Raw genomic sequence first — 24,862 nt, 5'->3', positions numbered from 1 at the left:
GGGGGGGGGTGGGTGGGCTTGGCTCCCTCCCTCCTGGGGGGATGCCCCAGCCTGTTCACAGGAAGAGGAGGGCGGTATTGCCCTGCTCACCCACCCAGGTTCACTCACCACGCTCACTGGAACACGTAATGGTTGTTAATACGATCTCATTTGGGAAGGCGGGTGCACGGGCCTCTGGGGTGGGGTGTGGCGTGGGGGAGGAGGACCGCTAATAATGTGGCCAAAGGGAACTGGGACTGTGGCTGAAAAGCTGTTTGGTTTTGGTGCTTGCTTTGCAAAGACTTGAAATCTGTGTGCTGCTCTGTGTGTGTGTGTGTGTGTGTGTGTGTGTGTTCGAGTGCGGGACCAGCAGGGTCAGTGGGCATGTGCAGTGCCGGGCTATAGGCCCACGGGGGGCGGGCGAGATGAGAGCACTGCTTTATCACATCTAAAGGCAGCACACAGTGGTCTAATTTGGAGGAAGCAAACAAAGGCATCTATTTTCCCCCTGACTAACTCACCCAGCCCCTATTAACACTAATTAGGAAGACTGGGAATTCCCCATAACTTCGTAATTACGGCTAACAGACTTCGCAGGGGCCAGGAAGGAAATGGAACACCCCATCCTGTTTTCATGGCCAAGGTGATGATGGCTCAGGTGGTCACTGTGACCTTCCCACTCCTCCAACCCTCCAAGCACTGGCATTCCCCCCACACCCCCCATAGGGATCCCAGGTGACCAGGATGGCAGTCTAATGAGGCGGGCAGAGGGGGGTACTGAGGCTCCCTCATGGGCTGCTTTTACTGCCTCCTTAAGGTGAGGAGGCTGGGGCGGGGCCTCTGGGGAAAACCTGCTGGTGTTAGGGGCTGGGAGAAGGGAGGCAGGAGCCAAAGGAGGATGTGGACCGACCTCAGAAAAAGACCCCCAAGTGGGCCTTGGAGGAGTGGACAGTCCCCCGTACTCTGACGTTGACCCACTGCAGCCAGCTCAAGCCACGTGACCTGGGCTGCCCACCCTGCCCCTGCCCACCCTCCCTCTTAGGCCCTGTCCATTAAGATGAACCATATTTTAAAGGCGGCGCCAAAGAGCTGCCAAGATCACAGCAGTGACTTCACAGTCATTAGGCCCCTTCCCCAGCCTGCCGTACCCTGCAGCCAGACGTCTTAGGAAACCACAGTGAAGCCATTACAGGGACCCCTCAGCTGCGTGGCGGCAGGACGGCCACTTCTGCCAGATGACAGGCGCAGGCCTTCCCAGAAGCTCATTCAAGCACACAGACCCTCCCTTCAGCCTTCCCTTCCCAGCCCTGCAGCCCCAACATGCCAATGAGTCCCCTTCCCCCAGTGTCTGCTGTGCATCTGCCCCCACCCCCAGGAAATGCTGTCCGTCTGTCTAGGGCGTGGGGCCTGGCTCCGCTGCCAGAAGACAGTTCTTTGTTCCTCCCTGTCTGCCCAGAAGCTGAGATCCTCCGTATATTAGGCAGCTTAAAGGCCACTTCCTTAATCAGATTAAAAAGGGCTAATCTGGTACCAAATACTAACTATCTGACTGTGGGTGATTTTCTTTTATTCTTTACACTTTCTTTTTTTCTTTATGATTTCTTTTGTTCTTACAAAGAACATGTATCATTAATTTAATTAAAACAAACTGTGAAAGGTCCATGTAAGCCCCACACTCTGAAGCTGCCAGGTCTTCTCAGATGCTACAACCTGGGCCTGCAATACCTTGTCTCCCTCTGTCTGCCCGGAGAACTCTTTTCACCCTTCACAGCCCAGCCTGACGTCTCCTCCGCCATGAAGCTTTCCCTGGTTTCTCCAGCCTAGGCAGTGGTCCATTCTCATTAGTTCCAATGCCCTTATTTTGGAGATGAGAAGACAAGGCCCAGGGAGGGGCAGGGCCTCCCCAGGCCTCACGGCAGGGTCATGGGTGATGAAGTCTGCACTAGAACCCAGAAGGCTTCCTTTACAGCATGGAGGGGGCCTGGGGTGGTGATGTGGTACATACTCTACTTGACTCTCAACTCCCCCTTCCTTCCCCATAGCCAGAGCCTGGCCTGACCTCTGTCTTTGTTTTCCCCAGGGTACTCTTCTCCCAGCCTCCAGGGGCACAAATCACTGTGGTATGAGTTAAGCAGCAGAGAATGGCCTTGTTGTTTTTCCTCAAAGGGGAGTGGGGACAGAGGCACAGGGGCCTTCCCTCCCTCTCTGGAGCTCAAGGCTGTGTCTGAATGGCCATCCCCATGAGGGCCAGGCAGACCTCCCTGCCCACCCAGCACGTGTCCTGGGCTCCTCCCTGGCTGGTCAGTTGGAGGCCTGGCTCATGCAGGGCCACATTGCTCTGGGACTGAATCCCAACTTTGAACAGCTGTTGTTTCATATATCTGAGCCTTATCTTTTCTAAAAGAAGCTACCCTTATGATGCACTGCTAGCAGCCCGGGCGCTGGTTGGGTGTTGTATGTGCGCATGGCTCATCTTTTTTTCTTTTTCTTTTTTCTTATGGCGCATCTTCATGACACACCTGAGGCAGCTATCCTCACTCACATTTCACAGGTGAAAAAATGGAGGCTCACAGGACATGAAACCCCTTCCCCAAGGTCCAGAGCCAGAAGCGACTGAGCTGGAACTTGAGTCTGAACCCATTTGGGGTCATCAGCCCGTCTCCCAAGACAGCTATACAGATCGGATGAGCTCATCGCCCAGGCCAAGTGCTCCATGGACAATAACACACGGAACCTTACGCTTCTCATTCTCATTTCAGGAGAATAAGCGCTGCGGCGAACTGAACTGTGGAGTCAGCCCGGCTGAGGGTCAGTGGGGAGGCGAGGCTTCCTGGGTGAGGGCCAGGCAGGAGTTGGCAGACCCCTGGCAGCTCCTAGCCCGGAAGCCCCAGGGCCCAGACTTGCTCCTAGCCAGGGAGTATTGTTTGAGAGTAAATCTTATTTTACCCTCCAGCTTAATCCAGACCAAGAACATCTTTCCCACCAAAAAGCCCACAGCTAGAGAGAGGTCAGTCAGCCCTTTGCCACTTGCCGAATTGCAGGCCGGGAGCTGTGTGGGACATCAGCTCTGGAAAAGCCTGCGAAGTGGTCTGGTATTTGGCAGCAGCATCGAGAGGCTGGATCTGGGCTGGGCTGGCAGCCCCACGAGGGTGAAGGAGGGCTGGGCCCAGGGGCTGGTTCCAGGGGTCCCGGTTCTGCCCAGGGCCTGCTATCCCTGCCCCAGGACAAATCTAGCTACGGAGGGGGGGCGGGGCGTGCAATGCATGCCACCCTCCTGCTGCACGCTGAGCCCCGCTTGGCTGGGAAAGCGAAATGGGTCAGTGTCTGCCGGACCCTCTTCCTTTCCAGTTACCAGGCTATCTCCCTCCTGCCTCTTCCTTTGAAGTGTGGGCAGAATGGTTCTTGTTCCAACCAGTGGCCCCAACACTCTCTACCTCCCACCCCTGTTTCTCTAAAAAAGGGCCACCAGAGAGGAGGGGTCCAGTCCCAGCAGGTTCCACGCTGTTGAGGATTGAGGATCCTCAAATGGCCCAAGGGGCCAGCCTGGGCTGAACCCAGCCCCTGCCTACCTTCTCCTTCTCATATCCTCCCCACCCAGCTGCCAACTGGGGAGAGCCGGTCAGGCCAGACATAGACCCGAAGGACAACTGATGTACCCGTACCCAGGTGCCAAGTGTCCGACTAGTTCTCCCACTAGTTCCCATCTCACCATTTTCCTTTTTTTCGCCTCTGGAAATTTCCAGGAGGATACTTGTGAAGGTGATTAGTGTCCAGTCTTTGGAATCAAGACAGACATAGGTATGAATCCTTGCTCTGTTCTAGGCCTGTGACCTGGGTCACCTTAGTTGCCTTCTCTGTGCCTCAGTATGCTTACCTGTAAAATGGGACCGCCACTGTACTCTCTCGGTGTGTAGGGACGACGGACTGAGATCATAAATGTAAAACTCTTAGCACGGTACCTGACCAAGACGGCTATCATGCTGGTTCTTCCCAGGGTCGAAAGGGAGGTTTCATTCAGAGCTAAAGGCACAAAGATCATTGACCTTTAGGGGGCTAGATGGGCCCCTTCTCTTAAGGACCATGCCCACGGTACCAGGCTGCTATCTTGGTTATGGATGTGGGAGTTGGGGGTGGAACGCCACTGTATGTCCTCCTCTGTGCTAGGCCCATCCCCTTTTCACAGATGAGGAGACAGAGGCTCCGTGGTACAGAGTTTGCCCAGGAACGCACAGCTCCTATGTAGAGTGAGAACGTGTTCTCATGCTTCCATACAGGGCTCGCCCCCACCCCACTGAGCCCCTCAACCCCCTGTGAAGCATCCCATTGGATGTGGGAGTGCCATCCCATTCTGCAGGTGTAGGACCCAAGGTCGCCTGCTGGCCTGGAGCAGTGGGGCTGGCATGGACCAGCTCTGCCCCGGGGAAGGCCCAGCTCCTGCGAGCCCCTGGAGGGGCTGGTGCTGAGGCCTGTGAGTGAGGCCTATCAGCCCCCTCGTGGACAACAGCAACCCCCAGCCCTGCGGGAGGCACCTGCTCAGAGGGCTCAGGAATGGTGCTTCGTATCCAGGCAACGGGCGCAGCTCAGTCCTCTTCAAGTCACAGGCCTGCAAGTCAGGACAGCGCTCCCGCAGACCTCCCTCAAGTGGCTAATTTTCTGCTTTCCAGCAGGAAATAAATCTTAAGGAGTCCAGACTCCTTGGCTCCCCAGACCCTGGAGGGAGGGGCTTCCAGCCACATTTCCCTGAACTGTCCTACCACGTAAGCCTTGCAAATGCACCTCCGGGTCCAGTCCTCTTCCACGCTGTTTCCCTTTCTCCAATCTCTCCCCACCTCCCTTGTCCAGGTTGGATGTCTGTGTGGGTCTTGTCAACCAAACTAGACACAATGGGTGGGAATTACAGGAAGGCAGAGTTCACCTCCATACAAAGATGAGTACCCCCACCCAGGGGAGGACTGGAAAGGTGGTTCAGGTGTTAAAAGATGCATGGGAATCAGAGAGACCCCAGGAGAAATCCAGGCTTCCCCCACACCCTGCCTGTGTGATTCAGGCTGAGTGCCTCAACCTCTCGGAGCTGCAGTTCCTCAGCTGTCAAATGATGCCATCCCAGAGGATGGGCCCAGAGGTCAAATGACCTCAGCAATCCTGGCACTTAGCTGAGATCAGGACATGCGCATTTCCTTCCGCCTCTGGGGGCAGTGAGCTGCCTGACCCTGGATGTATTAAACAGATGTCGGCGGGTCCTAGTGTGGGATGGGGTACAATCTCTCACTTTACTTCTTGCACTGAAGTAAAGATTGCACTCAGTGTCTCTGAGTTTTTCCAACTCTAAAGAAACACACGCCTTGGCCTAGGCTGGCCGTGGGAAGATGGGTATATCACTGAGTACACACAGTTACCGCCCCCCCCCACACACACACACATGGTGTGTGATCCATCCATATGAAATGTCCAGAAAAGGCAAAATCTATACAGAAAGTAGATTGGTGGTTGCCTGGGGCTGGGGGTGGGGACGGGAACCGATGACCAATGCATAGCAGATTTCTTTTGGGGGTGATGGAAATATTCTAAAATTAGATCGTAGGGATGGTTGCACAACTATAAATTTACTATGAGTCCCTGACTCATATCCTGCAAATGAGCACATTTTATGGTGTGTAAATTCTACCTCCATAAAGCTGTTAAAAACAACAACAGCAAAACAGCACAATCACCAACAAAGCAGAGGCCGGAGGGGCCAAGGCCATGGTTGAGGGCGAGGGCCGCACCCTGTGGTGGCAGTGGCAAGCTGACCCGAGGTCTCCGCCAGTCTCCACGACTTCTTCTCTAGGGTTTCACGTGGGCACTTTCTTGTCATTTAAAATGCGAGGAAAGGGAACAGACCCACCAGCAGAACTCTTTAAATATCGGAAGCAAAGTCCAGGCGCTGTGAGGAGGTGGGGTTCAGCAGAAGGGTTAGGGGCCAGGGATGGTGCAGCAGGAGGGAGGAGCCTGCAGGAAACTGGTCTCCCAGAAGCCCTTGGAGAGCAGGGCTGGGTGGCGGCTCAGGCCACCTGTGGTCTGGGGTCCCTGAGCGAGGGTAAAAGCCATGGGCCTGGTCTAGCCTTATTGCGAAGGCATTGGTGGCTCTGTTTGAGGGGTAAAGCAATGAAACCAACCTAGAAGTGAGCAGCTAATCTGTGCCAGGGAGGGACTGACATTGATCTTGGTGATGTGACTGGCTGTGAGACCTAGAGGTCAGCAGAGAAGACCTGGGGAGAGATTTAAACTGCTCATGGTGGTAAAGATGCCTGGTTTAAACCTCTCCACAAGTGAAAGGCGGGTATCTATCAAACCCATTGTAGACGAAAGGAAACCAGAGCTCTGGAAGGTCAGTCTCTTGTCTGAGGCCACATAACAGGTGGCAGGGGTAGGATTTGAACCCAGGACCTGTGCAAAGCAGAAGAATAACCTTCAAAGCAATCTGGACATTGCTCTTAGTTGGTAGTGAGAGCCCCGTCACTCGAGGTATGCAAGCAGAAGCTCAATGATGACCTCTCAAGGTGTGAAAACGGATGACTTTGAAACCCCTCCCAGTCCAGTTAGTGTGTGAGGCCACAAGTCCTTGCTGCCTATTTCCCTTGAGAGTTAAGTCTATACTCTGAGTGAAGCAGGAAGGCCTGAGCCCTCCTGAGGGAGGGGACTCATGGGCAGGGCCCAGCTGGCAGGGCACCTCCTCAGCGGCAACCACAGCTGCTCTGAATGCTCACCACAAATCAGCACTGATCGCTGCTTGGGGCTAAAGTGATACCTGAATACACATAGGCCCGGCCCGGGCGTCATCACAGGGCTCCAAGCAACTCCACTTTAGCCTAAACCCAGCCCCAGGAGTGGGTGCCCAAGAATCAGGAGCTGCCAATCCAATGGGGCCCAGCCTGGCCCTGCAGAGCGCCTGTTTCATCCCTGTCCCCCCTCCCTCTCCTCGGTGCCGGGCTTCCCGAGGTCTCAGCATCCTGGCTGCGGTTTGCAAGCTCCCTCCTCTCAGCCCTGGACACACCACAGGATGAGCTCATAGGAGGCCCCTTCCCAAGTGAGAGCCCCAGGCCTGGGAGAGGCCCCACTGTCTTTCATGTGCCTGCTTCACCCTGAGAAGGCAGTGAGGAGGCGGGGCCTCTGAGGAGGGGGGTGGGCTGGTCTGGGCTAGGGGCTCCCCAGTCACCTCCTCTCATGGGGCTCCTAAGCCAGCTTTGAGGAGGGACCCAGGTGAATGACAGGGCCTCCCTGATCCACACCTCCCATCGTCCACCTGGGTCCCCCGCTCTCTCCCACCTAGCTCCGTCCTCAGAGGGGTCCCGAGTTGCTCTTGCAGTTCTTATGCGTCGGCTCCAGGTCAAGAACCCAGACCTGCAGATGGTACCTAGGTCTCCTCCCCCCCAAGAGAGAGAACATGGAGACTTGGGGTGGAAGGGGTTTTCAGACACTAATTACAGGGCAGGACAGTTCCAGATGCTTCTAAGGTACTGAGACAGAGGGACAGAAGTGGTTCCCTGGGCTCCAGCACTCAATTGGCTCAGCTCCCCTGAGGGAATGTTCTAGCAACAGAGCAGGGCTTCTCCAGGACCCAGGGTATCCAGCCCCATCGTATCTCCTCCCCATCCATTGCAGGCTCAGCTCTGCCCTCCAGAGGCAGCCTCAGCCTCTACCCTCCCCACCATCTTCCCAGGGCTCAGATCTTCCCACCTCCTCTGCATAAACCCTTTCAAGGCTCCCCAGCACTTCTGGGGACCCACCATACTCAGAGCACAAGAGGCCTATTGATCACCCCCGCCTTCCCGCTGCCCTCTTGTCACTCCACCCCAGCAGCACCTGTGTAGCTCCTGAAATGCTGCTGCTCTGTCATGCCCCAGGGACTTTGCATGTGCTGATCCCACCGCTAGGAATTCCCTCCCCTCTCCTAAGTCACACACAGTTTTATTTGTCACCTCAGTTATTCATAATCCAAGCACCTTCCCCAGCACGGGCCCCAACACCCCTTCTTTGTGCCACCGCCTCGCAGTATATTAACCTCCTGCCACCTGCCTGTTGCTCTCAGTGATTCCAACTTGAGCTTGCATCCGAGTCCCCCGGATGGCTTAGCAAAGCCCAGATTGCTGGACCTCAACCCCAGCCTCCGATTCATTAGGTGTGGGGGAGGGGGAGTCCGAAAATCTGCATTTCCATTTCCAACACGTTCCCAGGCAGTGCTGAGGCTGCTGGTGTGAGGAACACCTCGGAGAACCGCTAGTTAAACCCTAATCTCTTTGAGGTCCACCTCGGGTGACATTTCACCTTCAGTCTCTGAAAGAGTCTGGCATAGTTGGTGCTCAATAAACAAGTGAGTTGGAAGGTGCTATTTCACCTGTTGTAGCCAATGTGGTGGCAGGAGAACGTGCGGAGACCATCTTTCTGATTTGTTCTCTCTGCTGTGGGCAGTGTCCCTCCCTTGCCAAGATGGTGGTTAATCACTGGGTCCTACGCTTGGGGACTGCTGTTTCCAAGACCAGCACAGAGATTGCTGGGCCTAGGAAGACAGGCTGGAGCCCCAGGAGGTAGAACATAAGGGTGGAGCCTGTGAGGAGGGGCAGAGGCAAAGGCTGGGGAAAGGGTTGGGGGGCATTGCTGGAGTCAACAAGGAGAAGTGGGTTTTGTGGGATCCAAGAGCTACAGGCTCAAGTGCCCTGATCCCGGAACAGCCTTCCCAAGAGGTGACACGACCCTGAGGTGCCTGAGAGAGGCTGGGATTCTAAACACCCAAATTCCTGGCCTGCAGGTGCAACCAAAGACCACACGCCTAGGTTGGCATGGAAATGGCTGCCGCCCACTTGCCCTCACTGGGCCCTGAGGCTTGGCAAATGAGCCTCTCTGTGGGGTCCTGAGTGCACTGAAGCCAGGCAGCCTCCCCCCAACATTTTGGGTCACTCAAAGGCCCCCAAGTTTCCTACACAATCCTGGGGGCCAGTGTCCTCCCTCCCCAACATGACTGGGATCGAATGTCCTTCAAATGGGCAAGGGGGGCTCAGCGACAGTCAGATCTAGAGAAATAAAGGCAGGGGGCAGTTTGCACCCTCGTGTTGGTAAAACTCACACCTGCCCCAGTCCATGATGCTCTGGGCCGCGTGCTGGGTAGGCCCTGGCCCCTTCCTGATGAGGGAAGGAGAGTGGCAGCCGAAGGCACAGGTGTGGAAGTGAGTGATCACCCTGCCAGGAACAAGGCATCTGAAACTGGACTGGGCCCTGGGGCTCGGACAGAAGAAGGGTCCCGGGCATGTGGCCAGACACAGTGTCGGTGCACCTGTCCCTCCAGGCCTGGCCCTATGTGGCACGCCTCACACCACTCCCCTGGCCTCAGGACACTGGGGATCCTCCAGGTCAGAGCAAACAGGAGTCAGAGATGCCAGGCTGCCCAGAGGACAGGCTGTGCCTGGGTCCAACAGGACCACCAAGGCACCAGCCTCGGGACTTCTGGCCTGGACTGGCCACTGTCTCCTCCTAACTGCGTACCTGTCCGCTGTCCTTAGGAAAAAAGGAGAAAAGATCTGATTTTGGAACATTACTAGGAAAGGAAATGAGAGAGCTGGCCATGAGGGCAGGGGGTGGGTGTGGGGGGCTGCATTTGTTTTTTTAATTTAAGTCTCTCTGGATCATTTGAATTTTTAAGGAGCATGTTTTACTTCTGAAATAACAACTTTAAAAAAATAATTTGTGTCTTAAAAGTGCAAAGCAGTCTGCAAAAATATGTCTGGAAGAAAGAAGTATATGCAACAACTAGCTTACGGGGGTCATTAAATAGGCCATCAGCATCCTCTCTTGAGCGTTCCCCACGTGCTCAGAGCTCTGCTCCTCGTCTTAACACCCATTATTTAATCTAATGCTCATCAGAGCCCTGGGAGCTGGCTGCTATTAGTGCCATCATTTTCTAGATGAGAAAATAGAATTTAAGAGAGACAAAATAACATGCCCGAGGCCACCCCGCCTCGGAGCTGGGGTCTGAGCAAGCTCTCATCCTTACATCAGGGCACACGCCACGCCGCCTCCCACGACTGAAATGAGAAACTGACAAGCTCAAAAGCCATTTGTTTTGCATCCCCTCCATGACTTGGAAACTACTAATGTTGCACAGGAGCCAAAATCAAACTGTTACCGGTGCCTCCAACCACCTTGGACACTTGGACTGAGGCTAGGAGAGCAAGTATTACAGTGAATCCACTGTAATCCGGCCATCTGTCCACCCTTCACCAACCACTGATGGAAGCCCCCGGCGTGCCTGTCTCTGCGCTGGATGCTGGCGACTATGGAGGGTGAGAGGCTCACAGACACCAGCAAAGGACCAGGTGAGCACAAGGCGGATTGGACCCCGCGCACCTTCCAATCTGTAGGCTTTGCGTCCTTCAGAAATATCCAAACTCCTTGCGATTCGGGATCCAGAGGCATTAAAGGAGGTGAGAATGAAGCATAGCCCTATAATCCATGCCCAGTGGTGAGCCAATCTTCTCCAAAATACTGTAGTTTGCGTAATGCTGAGCTAGGAAATTCAATCCATCCCATCAAACCACCTAGGTACAGGGCCAGGCCAGATCACTGGGGTGGATTCTCCAGCATTTCCTTGTAACCTCAGCCCCAGCACGGAAAGGGAGGGCTTATGCAAAGCTCCAGGAGCCCGTGTACTAAAGGGTCATGAGTTCGATTCCTGGTCCAGGGCATGTACCTGGGTTGCAGATTCGATACCTGGCCCTGGTTGGGCGCATGCGGAAGGCAATCAATTGATGTGTCTCTCTCACATGGATTTCTCTCTCTCTCTCTCCCTCCCTCCCTCCCTCTCTCCCTCCTCCTTCCTCCCCTCCCTTTCATTCTCTCTAAAAAATTCAATGGAAAAAATATATCCTTGGGTGAGGATTATAATAGTGTGAAAAGTAACTGACACACATCCACCAAGTCCGACTGTAATTCAGCGTTGACTGATACACTGGACAAGGGACTGGGGGCAAGACATGCAGAGGAGGGGTCCTGCCCTCAGCAGACTCCCTGAGAGTGGGGCCTTTCAGCTTTGCTCCCCCTCAACCCCCAGCAAATGAAACAGTGCCTGGCACATAATAAGAACTCAACAGTCACTGGCTGAAGAAAGGAATGAATGAATACTCATTGCCCCGGGAGCACTGAGCACACCATATAAGGCAGGGTGATGCTGAACACTGAGCTGTCTGCCTGATGAGTCAGAGCTGCAGAATCCATAGGGGGTGGGTGGGGGGAGAGAGAAAGAGAGCGAGAGCGAGAGAGGGAGAGAGAGAGAGAGAGAGAGAGAGAGAGAGATATGAAGGCCAAGAAGGTTTGTGGTTGACCCAAATCAAGCAAAGGACAGATCTTAAAAAGCACTCGGCCAGTTGCCTAGGAGGCAGAAGCATATGCTGTGGTTTGCCATCTATTTTTTTCTGCAGAGCAATCTTTTTTTCAAATGAAATCATACACCGCACCCTAAATGCATCACAGAGGCTGCCACGGTGGACGTCAGCTGGGGCTGCGAGGCTGGCCCGCTTGCCTGTGCCCTGGAACCCCACACAGGCCCCTGGGGCCCTGGAAGATGGGCTCCCGCTCAGTGCCTTCCCTCTTCCCCTCCCTCTCAGAGGCCCCAGGAAGTAGGGGCTGAGGGTGGGGTGGGGGGGGCGGCTATAGCTGCTCTTCTGGGGGCCACTGAGAGCAAATAAATGCTAAAATAGCTCAAGAAACTTTACCCAGCCAGGGGGTGGGGGTGGGGTGGGAATGGGGCAAAGGGAAGAAGGAAAAGGTCCTTCGAGCAAGTGGAGGGGAACCCAAGGCAACCTGATACGGGGTGGCTGAGATGGTGGGGTTCATGTATGTTTGTGTATATGTGTGGGCATGTGTTTTTGTGTATGTGTGGGTATATAAATGTGTGTGTTTGTAAGTATGTAAATGTGTGTGATTCTGCATATGTGTATGTGTGTGATTCTGTGTATGTGAATGTGTGTGTGTGTGCATGTGTAAATCAGGCTTCCAGATACCAGATCCAGGAAACCGAGGTCTACCTGTCAGAGGGCACAGGCAGGACCTGCTTGGGACAAATCAGCCCTCTTGCCTGCTCCCTATCCCCGCCCCCCGCCCACTAGGGAGCATCCGCTGTTTTGTCTGCCCACATTCCTTCCTCCTTTTTCTGAAAATCGTTCTTGGGCAGATGGCCACCCAGAATAAAGACTCTAACTTCCAGTCTCCCCTGCGGCCAGGTGTGTCAGATATCTACATTCTGGCCAGTGGGACACGAATGCAAGTGACATGTGCACCCCCTTAAAGGATGGAGCGCCCTCTCCTTTTCTGATTGCCCCTCTTGCTGAGCAGAATGGAGACCGACACCACCGTGGGCCATCGCGGATCACGTAGACAAGTGATGGAGGAGTCACAGGACAGAAGGAAACTTGGCCTCTCACGCTTTTGTGGAGAAGAAACCCCTTAGCTCAGTGGTACTTAGGAAAAAGCATCCTCTCTTTTGTTTAAGGAGCCGTGACTTTGGGGTTTTGTCACACACAACCAAACCCATATCCCAACTAATGCAAAGACCTTCGAGGATTGTGCACAATCTAGATAAAGCATCTTCACGCATCCACGCAGTCAACAAACAACGGCCAATTTGCTCTGCTGGGATCTGGGGATTCACCTACGACAGACAAGCCCCTGCCCTCACGGAGTCTACATTCCAGCGAATGTGGACTCCACTCCATCCATGTGAGAATCAACTAGTGACAAGCTGACAGGGCAGGCTCACGACTAGAACAGTAACAGCTAACACTTACTGGGTCCTGAGTTTACTAGGTGCCCATCCTGTTCTCAGTCTTTTTCATGTGTTACCTTATTTTATCTTCACCACAAACCCAGAAAGTGGGTGCTATTGCTTCCTTGGTTGACTGAGGAGGGAGTTGAGACACAGAAAGGTCTCAAGGCCACACAGCTAAAAACTGGTGATTCCAGGATTTGAACCCTGGTCTGCTGGACTTTAGAGCCTTAGCCACTCCTGCTAAAGAAGGGACTAAATCAGGGCCCCATGACAAAGAATGACAGGGTGCCCTGCTGACGGTTACCACTAGCAACAACAACAACAACGAAAGCAGCATAACGCCCCGTGCGGAACAAGCCTGAACTCCCTTACCTCAGTGGCTGGCGTCTGGAAAAGGGTTGTGTCCACGTTTCTAGAAGCCAAATTCAAAGGGTTCACGTCGCTTTGACGACAGTGCCAGAAGCTCTTGCCACTGCAAGCTCCGTGCTGTCCAGGAGATGCCCACCTGTCAGAGACAAACAGAGCCAGCCGTGACTGCCTCGTTGGGGGAGAGCTTACTGGCTCACGCTGCCTGAGGTCTCTTGTTTTTGTTTGAAATGCTCTCTGGGCCCCGAGGAGGCCGTGTGATGAGGCAAAGACTGCAGGAGTCTGAGGTTACTCATCAGGACTGGGAAGCCAGACAATTCTAAGACGCAAAGATATGCATATGCCTGTGTGTACGCCCGAAAAAAAATACGTAAGCATCTCGCTGCGTCTAGCACAGTGCACTTTGCAGAGTGGGGATGCTCGACAAATGTTCATGGCTTGCTTGAATGTAAAACATAATTTTATACGTCCAAGCGAGGGGGTGGGAACTGCGGGCGAGTTCAAGCGCATTGGAGGAAAGATCCTTGCTCATGTGCACATGCATTCCTGGAATGCTCCATTGAGCCAGCCCAACGGCATCGTTTTACCAACAAGGAGAATGACACCCAGAGAGGGGCAGTGACTTGTCCAAAGTCACACAGCAAGTTGGTGGCAGAGTGAGGCCTAAACCTGGGGTCTCTCCGGTTTCGTGGCTGGGTGCTCTCTCCAGGGATGCTCCCTTCTTTGCAGTTGTCAGCCTTGCAGCCCCTGGAGCAGCCCAGGGCACACAGCCAGGGTCTGCTGCCTGCCTGTCAGGTGCATGCTGGGAAAGGCCAGGGCCGAGGAGGGTTTCTTGGCTGTGCTTAAGCCGGGACAAGGTGTGGGAGGCAATGCCCACAGTAGCATAAGCTTCAGAGGCAGGTGGATCTTGCCCCATGCTGGGGCAACCTCTCTCCAGAAGTGGGGCCCCGGGCAACTCAGGGCGTTAATCTCCAGGTCTATAAAACTGGGAGAATGACAGCATTATCTTCAAGAACTGCAGGGAGTAAAAATGGCTTCCATGAGTCTGTAAAGCCTTCAGTAGAGCATTTGGCATACAGCAAGCACTCAATAAATGTTAGGGAGGCAACACAGGAGAGAATGCAGTGAGTGCCTGTGGGGGATGTGGGGCACTGGACTGGGAGTTGCTTTTTGTCCTTGGCACATCTTTAGACAAAACCCTCTCATTCCACCAGTTATTTGTTCCCCCTGATCCACCGGGACCCCACTTCCCTGCCTCTCAGGGACCAGTGTGGGCCCGCACCCAGCCTATCTGCTTCTCCCTCTGGGCTGCAAACTCCCCACCTGCCCACGGGACCCCAAGCCCCGGCCCACATTTCACCAGCCAGCAAAATGCAAATGTCATTAGCGCTCTGCAAGCTGGTGAACGCTAATGTCACACCAGATGGCAGCCAGCGCGTGAGAACTGGAGAGGGGTGGGTGGGGTGGGACAAATCCCCAGGAGAGGTGGCATTCTCCGCTTTTTCCAAGAGGGGTGAGAGGGGGGGGGGGGTGGGTGGGGTGGGACAAATCCCCAGGAGAGGTGGCATTCTCCGCTTTTTCCAAGAGGGTCTGATAGAGAAAGAAAGGAATGGCTGCAGGAAAGAGGTGATGGCGGAGACTGTATTAGCAGCGTGCTATGCAACTGTGCCTTTCTCACGGGCTCACTGCGGCCGCCCGTGCTCCCGGCTCCAGCCCCATCCGGATGGCGATGGCGTGTGTGTGTCAGCCTCTCTGGGCCTCCTCCCAATACCCTTGATGAAGTGGCTCATCGGGGGTGACCCCCAGCCTCCATCTTTCGTTTACACCCCAGTCCATGCTCCCTCACACCTATTAGGAGAAGCAGACCACCCACCCCATTAACAGACCCATGGCTGGGGGGGCCTTCATTCCCAGGAGGTGACAGCAGGAGGCCCCATGGACCTGCAGGCAGCAGTCCTGGGGTCCCGTCCCAGGATGTGAGCACTCAGGCACACCTTCTCCTCCATGGGGCCCTGGCTTCTCCCTGTGAGAGGGGGTGTTGGACCTGCCACCGGTCCCTGCAGTCTCTCGGGGCCAGGTCTAAAGCCAGGGCTCTAATAACTCACAGGCAGAGACACCAAAGTAAGGCCCCTCCTCCCCCAATGTCCTGATGACCCCAGCAGGCACATAGGGCTTCCTGGAGTAGAGGGCAGACGTGTGTATCTGGAGAGGAGAGAGGGTGCTGTGGGCAGGGGGGCCAGGGTGAGCAAAGGCACAGAGATACCTAGATTGGGGCCTCGGGCAGAGCAGGAAATGAGACGGGAAAGTCCTGTGATCAGCGCTTTACACTGAACGTTGGTAAAATGTGGACAGTGCTCCCTTGCACTGGGCTGGCCCTGAATGCCACAGAGAAGACACAAGCATTTTCCTGAAGATCACAAGCAACATGAGCATTCACTCATGTTGGTGAGCATTAATTAAAGATCTAAGCGCTTTACACTGAACGTTGGTAAAATGTGGACAGTGTCTCCCTTGCACTGGGCTGGCCCTGAATGCCACAGAAAAGACACAGGCATTTTCCTGAAGATCTCAAGCAATATGAGCATTCACTCATGTTGGTGAGCATTAATTAAACACCTGCTGTATATCCAGTACTCAGAAGGTGCCAGGGATGAGTGAGGCACAAATTCCACCTCCAAAGGAGCTCACTGTTATGGAGAAGGGAAGGTTAATGCCCTGGTTTTCATAGTTCAAGGAGGCTGAGAAGGGCTCTTGACTTGGTTCTGAGTTCAGAGAAGGGAGGGGCCTCTTCTTTTTTGAGCCCCGGGAAGGCTTTCTGAAAGAGGGGGCAGATTTGAACGTATGGAGAGGAGAGGAAGACACTATGGGCAAAGGGACCAGGGTGAGCAAAAGCATGGAGGTACCCACCTGTGGGGTGGGTATCCAGGACCATGAGCCAAGACTGCCTAGGAAATGAGACAGGGAGGGAAGGCAGGGGCTGGAGGGGTAAGGTCCTTGAATGATGCTAGGCTAAGGATGAGAAACTTCATCCATAGGCAATGGGGAGCCACTGAAGGTCATAGAGCAGAGGTATTCTCCAGGTAGGTAAAAAGTAGGAGGGAGCCCAAGCAAGTGGAAACAGATGAGAGAATGAAAGGAGGATGGGAAGGGCCTGGTGGTAGAGGTGGAGAGTAAAGAGATGATGAAAGGGTGGGTGGGAGAGGGAGACAGATATCGGGGGAAAGATGGTGACTGGACTTAGACATGTTGGGTTTGCATCCCAGCTCTACCACTGTCATCAACTGTGTGGCCTCAGGCAGGTCATTTAATCTGTCTGGGCCTCAGTTTCCTACTCTATAAAGTGAAAAAATAATAATAAAGCCACTTCCTAGGGAGGTAGGATTTAACCAGACAATCTATACTAATAAAAGGGTAATATGCTAATTAGACGGATAGACCAGATGTCTTCTGGATGTCATTCCGAATGTCCTTCCTAACAAAGCTGGGGCCCAGGCGAAGCCATCCAGGGTCCCGGGTGCCTGCGGCCAGAGGGAGGGAAGCTCCGGTCCCAGTTGCCTGCAGCTGGCCAGAGGGAGGAAAGCTCTGGTCCTGGTTGCCTGTGGCTGGCTGGAGGACGAAAGCCTGGGTCCCAGGTGTGGGGGCCGAGGCAGAGGCAGTTAGGGGCGATCAGGCAGGCAGGCAGGCAGAGTGGTTAGGGGTGATCAGGCAGGCAGGGCAAGCGGTTAGGAGCCAGCCATCCTGGATTGTGAGAGGGTGCAGGCTGGGCTGAGGGGACCCCCCTCCCATGCACAAATTTTGTGCACTGGGCCTCTAGTATGATATATGAGAAGCACTTGAAACACAGTGAGTGATTGTTGGATGCTTACTTTCTAAAATGTAAGCATTTATTGCTTTTATTAATCAGCGGTGCCCTTCCCTATTGCAGATGAGGTGCTGCAGCTCAAGGCAAATGCCTGGCTGGGATTGGCACCGCTGGGCCTCAAATCACAGGAGAAACAAGTTATGAGCAAATAAAACTGGGATGACTCAGAGAAGAGACTCGATTTTAAAATATTGCTTTTAAAAAGGGCTGTTTTATGACTTTTGCACTATGCGCTTATTAAACCCAAGCTATAAATGTGAACTAATAAGTAAAATGAGTTAAGTTAATGAAAAAAGTCAACCTTCGGGATAGATCGGTATTACCTAATGGCAGTCCATAAACATAAACATAAAAATTTAAAATACAAGAATGAATTGCAATGCCCAGCAGCTCAGGGATTCTGCCGTTTCTCTGTCTGAGAAATAAAAGCTATTGATTTTAGCTTGGGTTCTCATTGCTCATGAGTGAGTCTTTGAGAAGTCATAAAGGAAGGAATTATTTCTGATTGTTTACTCACTAAGGACCGGATGTATTGAATTTAAATTGTCTCCGATTCCTAATTAGTACAAACCAAAGTAGGATCTGCATATAGCAGATCTGGAAAGGCCCTTGGAGGCCGCTAAGCTCAGTTTTCTTTGGTGGATGGACCTGGAACCTGAGGGGAAGAGGAGAGCAACTTGACCAACGTGAGCCAGTGGGTGGGATCCAAGCCAGAACAGGGCTCCTGCTCCCTCCCCGAGTCCTGCTCTGGTCCCTGGAGCCTCTGGGATCAGATCCTTCAAACCAGGCCTAAAGGGTATGCGGGGGTATTAGGTGAGCCTCAGAGCAGCTGGCTGCTGGGAAAAGTAACCTGCCCAGGAAAGGAGCCTAGAAGCAGACGGTCTAACACGGATTATTACACAGTGAGTTCTAAGACACTCCAGCACGCGGTCCTGTATGGCGCCCTTGAACCCTATGCCAACCACTGGGCCAGGCAGCTCAGCTGGGAAAGAGATACACAGGAGGAAGGGAAGGTTCTGTTCTGAGAGGGGCTTCAGGGTGGCACAGCCCCGGGGCCAGCTCAGTTCCTCCCTGTGTCCCAGGGGAGGATGGGGACAGAAAGACCTCAAGGTCTGATAGGGAATGGAGGGGGGAAGGGAGGGGTCTTAACTCACCCAGGGGATGGGGACAGAAAGACCTCAAGGTCTGATAGGGAAGGGAGGGGTCTTAACTCACCCAGGCTCTCTCTCTCTCTCTCTCTCTCCATGGTGACCAAGGAGCTTTGCACGCGTGCATGAGTGCATGTATGTTGAGCTTCAGCCTGCACACGATTATGAAGCAGATGTTTAATTACTACCTGAGTGTTATTAATCAACACGATCGATACACAACCCATACCACATAATTACTTTGCAATTACACCAAAACGAAATATTTTACTGCTGAGGGTTTGCTAATTACCCGGCCCTGCCAAAGGACAGGTATAATGGGCAGCAATTTTTCTTCCTTCCTTTTCTCGCTCCCCTGCCCTCTCATTAATCTTCTGGGCTGGTATGCCCACCACCCAGAACAGGGAGCTCAGGCCGGCTGCCGCCTCCTCCGCAAGGTGCTGCTTCTGTACTCAGGTCGGTTTTAATGTGAACCCTAACTCGTCCTGCCCTCTCCTCTCAGCTCTCCAGCATGGAAAAGCATGTCCTTCCCAGAAATAAAGCCCACCTCCTGCAGGCCTGTCACGGAGAGGCATCATGGGGCAAGGGTCACTAAATGGAGACCCTGGGAGGTCCATGGTTCCAGTAAGTGGCACAAAGGGGCTTCACACACCTAGGCTATAAGGTGCCACAGTGGTGTTTTCTTCCTGATTCTAAAGTAAGGGATTAGGGGGTCCGCTGGAGCTGCATCCTGACCCCTTTTCTGGGCCCTGCACCCCCTCCTTCCTCAACCTCAGCAGTGCTGGCTGCTAAAGGCTCCACCGGCACCTAACCCTGACCCCCTCACACATATGTACACACTCCCTGCCCCCTTAACACACATGCACGTGTGCATGCACATACGGCAAAGTCTGGTGCTGGATTAAAACAATAAGGTCAATCGGTTGGGAACGCTGACCAAGAGGCAGGACACCTTTGTTCACAGCTCCGCTGTGTGCCCTGGGCAGGCCATGTGCCCTCTGGGGGCTTCTACCTTCTCCTCTTGAAAATGAGACAGGTATGCAATAATCTTCAACCCTCGAGTGAAAGGAGGGGCTCAGTCCCCACAGATGGGTACAGGCGAGGCGAGGAGTCCCAGGGATGACATGACCCGTGCCTGGAGAAAACCAGCTGGATGCAGCTGGGGCAAGAATCAGGGTCTGCTGCACCTGGCCTCATCGGTGGGTGAGGCTGAATTTAAGTGCCCGCCGTTATGTGACTTTGGGCACCTCTGCGAACCTCTCTGGGCCTCAGTTTCCTCACCTGCAAAATGAGGACAATGCCACTTCTCATTCTGAGTTAAATGAGAAGACAGGGGAGCTGCCCAGCATGGTCTGCCCCTAGTAAGCCTCAGTAAATGGAAGCTATTATTAGCATTATTAGCATTGCAATGATAGCTCCGTTTACCTCAGTAAATGGAAGCTATTATTAGCATTATTAGCATTACATTATAGCTCTGTTTAGCCCGGGGAAACCCCAGCCAGGCAGCTCACTCACCCCTCAGTGCTAACCTCAGGTAGGCAGGGACCCTGGGAAGTGGTTTACCTTCATCCTGGTCCTCACCGGACCCTTGGCAGCCCCAGCCCTGAAGGGGGACTTTCCTGACCATACCCAGCCACACTCAGACACGGCTCTGAAGTGTTGACATTGTTAAAAAAGAGACGACGGGACCAAAACGGAGTCACTGGTGCTAAGCCACATCAGCAAACCAGACTTAATACCTAACCTAATTAGTTTCAGCCTCCCCCAGGAATGTAATCTTAACTGGTCAGTCCGAAATTTCCTGGTCAGCTCTAATGAGATAATCCCCGAAGACCCCTTCCATCCCACAGAGGAGGGTGACCTAAGCCTGGAGCTACCCACTCTTTGCTAGAAATTTCCTCTTCTGCCTATAAAAGCCTTCCATTTTGGATATCTCCTGGGCGTTCCTTTCTAACTGCTAGATGATGCTGCCCAAATTCATGAAGAAGATCTTTAAATTTACTCAGTTAATTTTTTTTGGTTGTTGTTAATCACCTGAAGATATTTTTTCCTTTGCTTTCCAGAGATAGTGGAAAAGGAGAGAGGGAGGGGGAGAATGACGGGAGAGGGGAGGAGAGAGAGAGAGAGAAAGAGAGAGAGAGAGAGAGAGAGAGAGAGAGAGAGAGAGAGAAACATGGATGTGAGAGAGACACATGGATTGGTTGCTTCCAGGGCCAGGGATCAAACCTGCAACCCAGGTACGTGCCCTGACCGGGGATTGGACCAAAGACCCTTGGGTGTGCTGGGCCCACACTCTAACCACTGAGCAACACCAGCCAGGGCAAATTTTGTTTTTTTAACAACATCAGTCCTCTGGACAAACAGTAGGGAAAGGAGCCTGGCATCAGGGGTTATAATCTCACCCGAAATGTGTCATTTTTGCAAGCAGTGTGTATCCATGTATCCTTACTAAATAACAACGGAGTAAGTCAATCAATCTCTTGGGGACAGACACTGTGGGGAAATCCCGGGCCTTGGCCGGCCCCAGTGGTAAAGGCTCCGGCTGTGCTTCTCATTCCTCTCTCCTGGCCCTGGGACAGGGACTATTAGGGATCGCGCGGCCCATCTCCCGCCTGTGGGAGGGAAGGAGCTCACCCGGGCCAGGCCAGGCCAGAGAGACCTCATCCTGGGATGTCTCCATGCAGATGCGGACGGTGAGAGCAGGAAGCCTGACTCCACCCACCCAACAGGTGCTGAGGGCCTTCTGTGTGCCAGGTCCCACGGAGCTGCTGTCCACGTGGCATCTGATGCATCTTCGCATGGACCCTACTCGGGAGGGACTGCTAAACAGGGAGCCTGGGAGGGCAATGGTTCCAGGAAGTGGCACAGAGGTACCACAGCCGGTGTTTTTTTCCTGACTCTAAAGTAAGGGGTTGGGGGCACTCTGGGGCTGCACCCTGACCCCTTTCCTGGATGCTGCACCCCCTCCCTCATCCTCAGCAGTGCTGGCTGCTAAAGGCTCCACTTGCACCTTCTCCCCTGGTGCCATCTGGCCTCTCCCCACATCAAAAGCCCGAGACACTCTCCCTCTCAAATGATGTTCCTCCACGCTGGCTCCTCTCTCCCCTCACTCCCGATTCCTGTTATGCCACAGACTTCGCAGCTCAGCCAGGTGAGTAACAGGCAGAGAATGGGAATTTTTATCTATTAATTTGATTTCTGAACCCCTGCTGCTTGCCAAGCCTGAACAGCTCCCCCGGCAGGCTGCGAAAGGAGGGGAGAGGGGGGCAAGCAGCAAATGGGGGACAACTACATCAGCAGCCGCTGCGGGCTTCCCTGAGGGTGAGGGCTGCCCAGTGGGGCCTGGGAGTCAGTCTCCCTGGAGCCAAAAAGCAGGAAGGGAGCCTGGTTCTCAGGGCACCAGCCACCGGCTCACACTGCCCCATCTCTCAGAGAAAGAGCCCACTGCTCAGGTGCAGAGCCCAGCCAGCCAGGTACAGGGGACTCTAATCCCTTCAGCCTTCCTTCCCACAACCATCAGCCTCTTTAACCTGGCCTCTCCCTGAAGTACCGTGAGCCCTGGCTACACTGGGCGTTGTACTTCTCTTAATCTTCATATCTTTTCCCATCCACCCTGCAGGAGGTAGCTATTGTTGTCCCCCACCCCCTCCTCCGACCTCCCCCTCCTCCGTTCTACAGATGTAGAAACTGAGGTTCAAAGAAGTGATGTGTCTTCAGCAAGTTCTACATAGCATCGCCCCATGAGCCTGCAATTCCACTCCTAGGTATAAACCCCAAAGAACCGGAGATCGGGACTAACAGCGGCCTGCACAGGCCCTGCGCCCAGCAGAGCTCCTCCTGCTGTGGCATGGAAGGGAGGTCATCACCTCCCCCGACGAAGGGCACTTTCCTACCTGTTTTCCTGCGGGGCAGGAAGCGTGTCTCGGTTCACAGTTTATAATAAATGCAACTCCATTTCCTCCCGGCACACACCCCCAGAGCCGGCCGTGTCTGTGAAGTGTCTGGGGCTCCGTGGACCAGCCAAGCCCCGACTGAGTCTTGGTGTTTTACTGTCCGAGGCACCTCCACTGCCAGATTGCCCAGGTCAGGAAGAATCAGGAGTTCTGGCCTCTTCGGAGATGGGCCCCTGCCAAGTGCTTTCCCCCATCAAACCACAGACCTACCCCAAATCCCAGCTGCCATTAAGGAAACATACCATTAAACACCTGAGCTGTATGTTGGGGTGGGGGCAGAGGTGTAAACCAAAAGGCCTATTCGCTTCGAGCTGGAGTCACTCAGAGTGATTAGGATTCTGCCTCTTTCTGACTCTGTGAAATGCTGGACACGTCATGTAACTCCTCTGAGCCTCAGTTTCTTCATCTGAAAAATGGGATAATAAGAGCACCCACACACCACAGGGCCATTGTGGAGCTTAAAGGAGATAGTGTGTGTAAAGCGCTCAGCACGGTGCCTGGCATAAAGGTTCCAGCCATGCAGCTATTGTAGTTGTTATTATTCTTATTTTACAGATGCAATAACAGGCCCAGGAAGGTCACTAGGAGAGAGCCAGGGTCCCTAAGCGGATAATGTACTCCTCTCGGCAAGTCCAGGTTTTAGACAAGACACAGCCAGTGCTGCCTGACAAACTACCCCTGGGTCTGGCATCTTAGCCACTGGGTTTGGAAATGTGTGGACTGCGCGCCCTGGGGAGCGTCAAGGAGACAGCATGGAGGGTGGGAGGCCAGAGGGCTGAGAAGCAGAAGACTCCCCTGCTTCCTGGCCAGGTGGCCTTGGGTGAGTCACAGATCCGGGCTGCTGCCCGTGCGGTTCTCTCGGTTTGGAATGCCATACCTTTCTCTCCCCATCGAATGAACTCCTACTCACCCTTCAAGACCCAATTCACATGTTGCCTCCTTTGTGAAGCTTCCCCTCTGCCAGGGAAAGGCGGCCACTATTCTGCTATGCTCCCATCGCAATTTCTTCATCTCTGCAAGTTCCATGAGGACTGTGTCTGGTTTTCTGGTTTGTTCTTTGCAATGTCCACCGAGCATCATGCCTGCCATGTAGTAAAAACTCCCTGAATGATGAATGCCTCTATTACTGCACTCTTGCATTGGACACTGACCAGAGGCATACATCTTACTCACTGGACTTGGAATGCCCAAGCACAGGATGCGTTCAACAGCAGCCCCTGCCCAGGACTGGGTCCGTCCTCCGTAAAAATCGACAGGACATGATCTCTCTAATAACTGTTGCCCTGCTTACTTCACTGCCTTAAGCTAATGAATATGCAATAAGATAACCATCAGGGAAGCACTTTATAAATCAAAGAAATTATATACATGTAAGGTATTGGCATTAAGAATAATCCCAAACACCAGATACTGCCAACCTTTTCAATAGACTTTTAGAAGAGCTTTTGCATCTGCAGTGGAATGTAGCTGACGATGCCAAGAAATCCACTTCAAACAAAACAAGGCGGGTAATTAGGGAGCGCTCCCTCCAGGGAAGGCGGAGAGACAGGGACTTCCCTGATCGGCCTCTCTGTTTGGCTATTGATGGTGAGACATGCTAAGGGGCAGGAGGTAGGGGACTGGGAACCTCCTCTCCCACTGACACCCAAAGCAGAAAGAGGGAGCTTTGGGACCAGAGAAATCCAGTCCAGCCACTTGCCAACTTTGAGATTTTGGGTGAGTCTATTGTCAGGTGGTGAGGGGGTGTGGAGAGGTGGAGGGGATGGTGCCCCCTCACTGAGTGGTGGTGAGCATTAGGCAATGAGGTAGTCGGATGTGAGAAGCACCAGGCCTGGCACGAGGAAACTCTCAATAAACATTTATTCTCTTTTCCTCACAAACTATCCTTGGACACAATTAAGACTGAAAAAGTAAACTACAGACTGGGAGCAACTAGAACTTTCATACAGGCTGTCAGGACTGACCAATGGCACACCGTTCTATTGGGCAGCGTGTGTTAAAGCTAACCCTTTGCCTCCCCTGTGACAATTCGGCATTTCCACTCACAGTTACAGTCCCAAGAGAAATGCCTACACATGCCCCCAGAAAGACGTGGCCCAAAATGTGTGCTGCAGTCTTATTCATAAGCACCCAAAGTGGAAACAACTCAATGTCCAGCCAGGGAAGAGTAGATAAACTCATACAGTGGAATATTACACAGCAATAAAAAAGAACAGACTACTTCTGTATGCAACAATATGCATGGCTCATAAAATCATGTTGAGCTAAAGAAGCCAGACCTAGAGGAATTCATGCTGCATGATTCCATTTACACAGAGCTCAAGCTACAAGAACAATGGCTTGATGCTGACAGAAGCCAGAACATAGCTGGCTGGAGGGGGTGGGGAAAGGAGAGTACTGACGGGGCTGATGGACGGTAATGGTCTACATTTTGATCTGGATGGTGGCTACTCAGTATTTAAAAAAATCACTGAGCTGTACACTGGAGATGGATGCCCTGAAATACACACACACACACACACACACACACACACATTATTCCTAAATAGGATTTGTAAAAAATTACTAGAGTAGAGCAGGATTCGATCAGACCATCTCCAAGGTCTCCCAGTGCTGGGGTCCAGCCCCAGGGGTCCAGGGGTTCCCAAAGGTGTGGACGGAGTCGGCGAAGAATGATTTACACGGAGACAGCGTTCAGAACTCTCTAGCTTTCCTTAGTCTCCGTGGATCTTCCCTGTGCCTGGCTGAGGCCACAGAGAAA

General features: G+C 53.4%; 1 protein-coding gene across 3 annotated transcripts in view; it reads right to left on the bottom strand.

Annotated features, from left to right (window-relative positions):
- Positions 1-24,862, bottom strand: part of TSPAN18 (tetraspanin 18) — a 182,380-nt gene that overhangs the window by 34,204 nt on the left and 123,314 nt on the right. For all 3 annotated transcript variants that reach the window (XM_014543310.1, XM_005870745.2, XM_014543309.1), the window contains exon 3: positions 13,145-13,277. The gene's annotated coding sequence lies outside the window, so the exon portion shown is untranslated. The remainder of the gene's footprint in view (positions 1-13,144; positions 13,278-24,862) is intronic.

Source organism: Myotis brandtii, unplaced genomic scaffold, assembly GCF_000412655.1.
Source record: "Myotis brandtii unplaced genomic scaffold, ASM41265v1 scaffold324, whole genome shotgun sequence".
NCBI lineage: Eukaryota > Metazoa > Chordata > Mammalia > Chiroptera > Vespertilionidae > Myotis > Myotis brandtii.
This window is presented reverse-complemented; position numbering and strand designations above follow the sequence as displayed.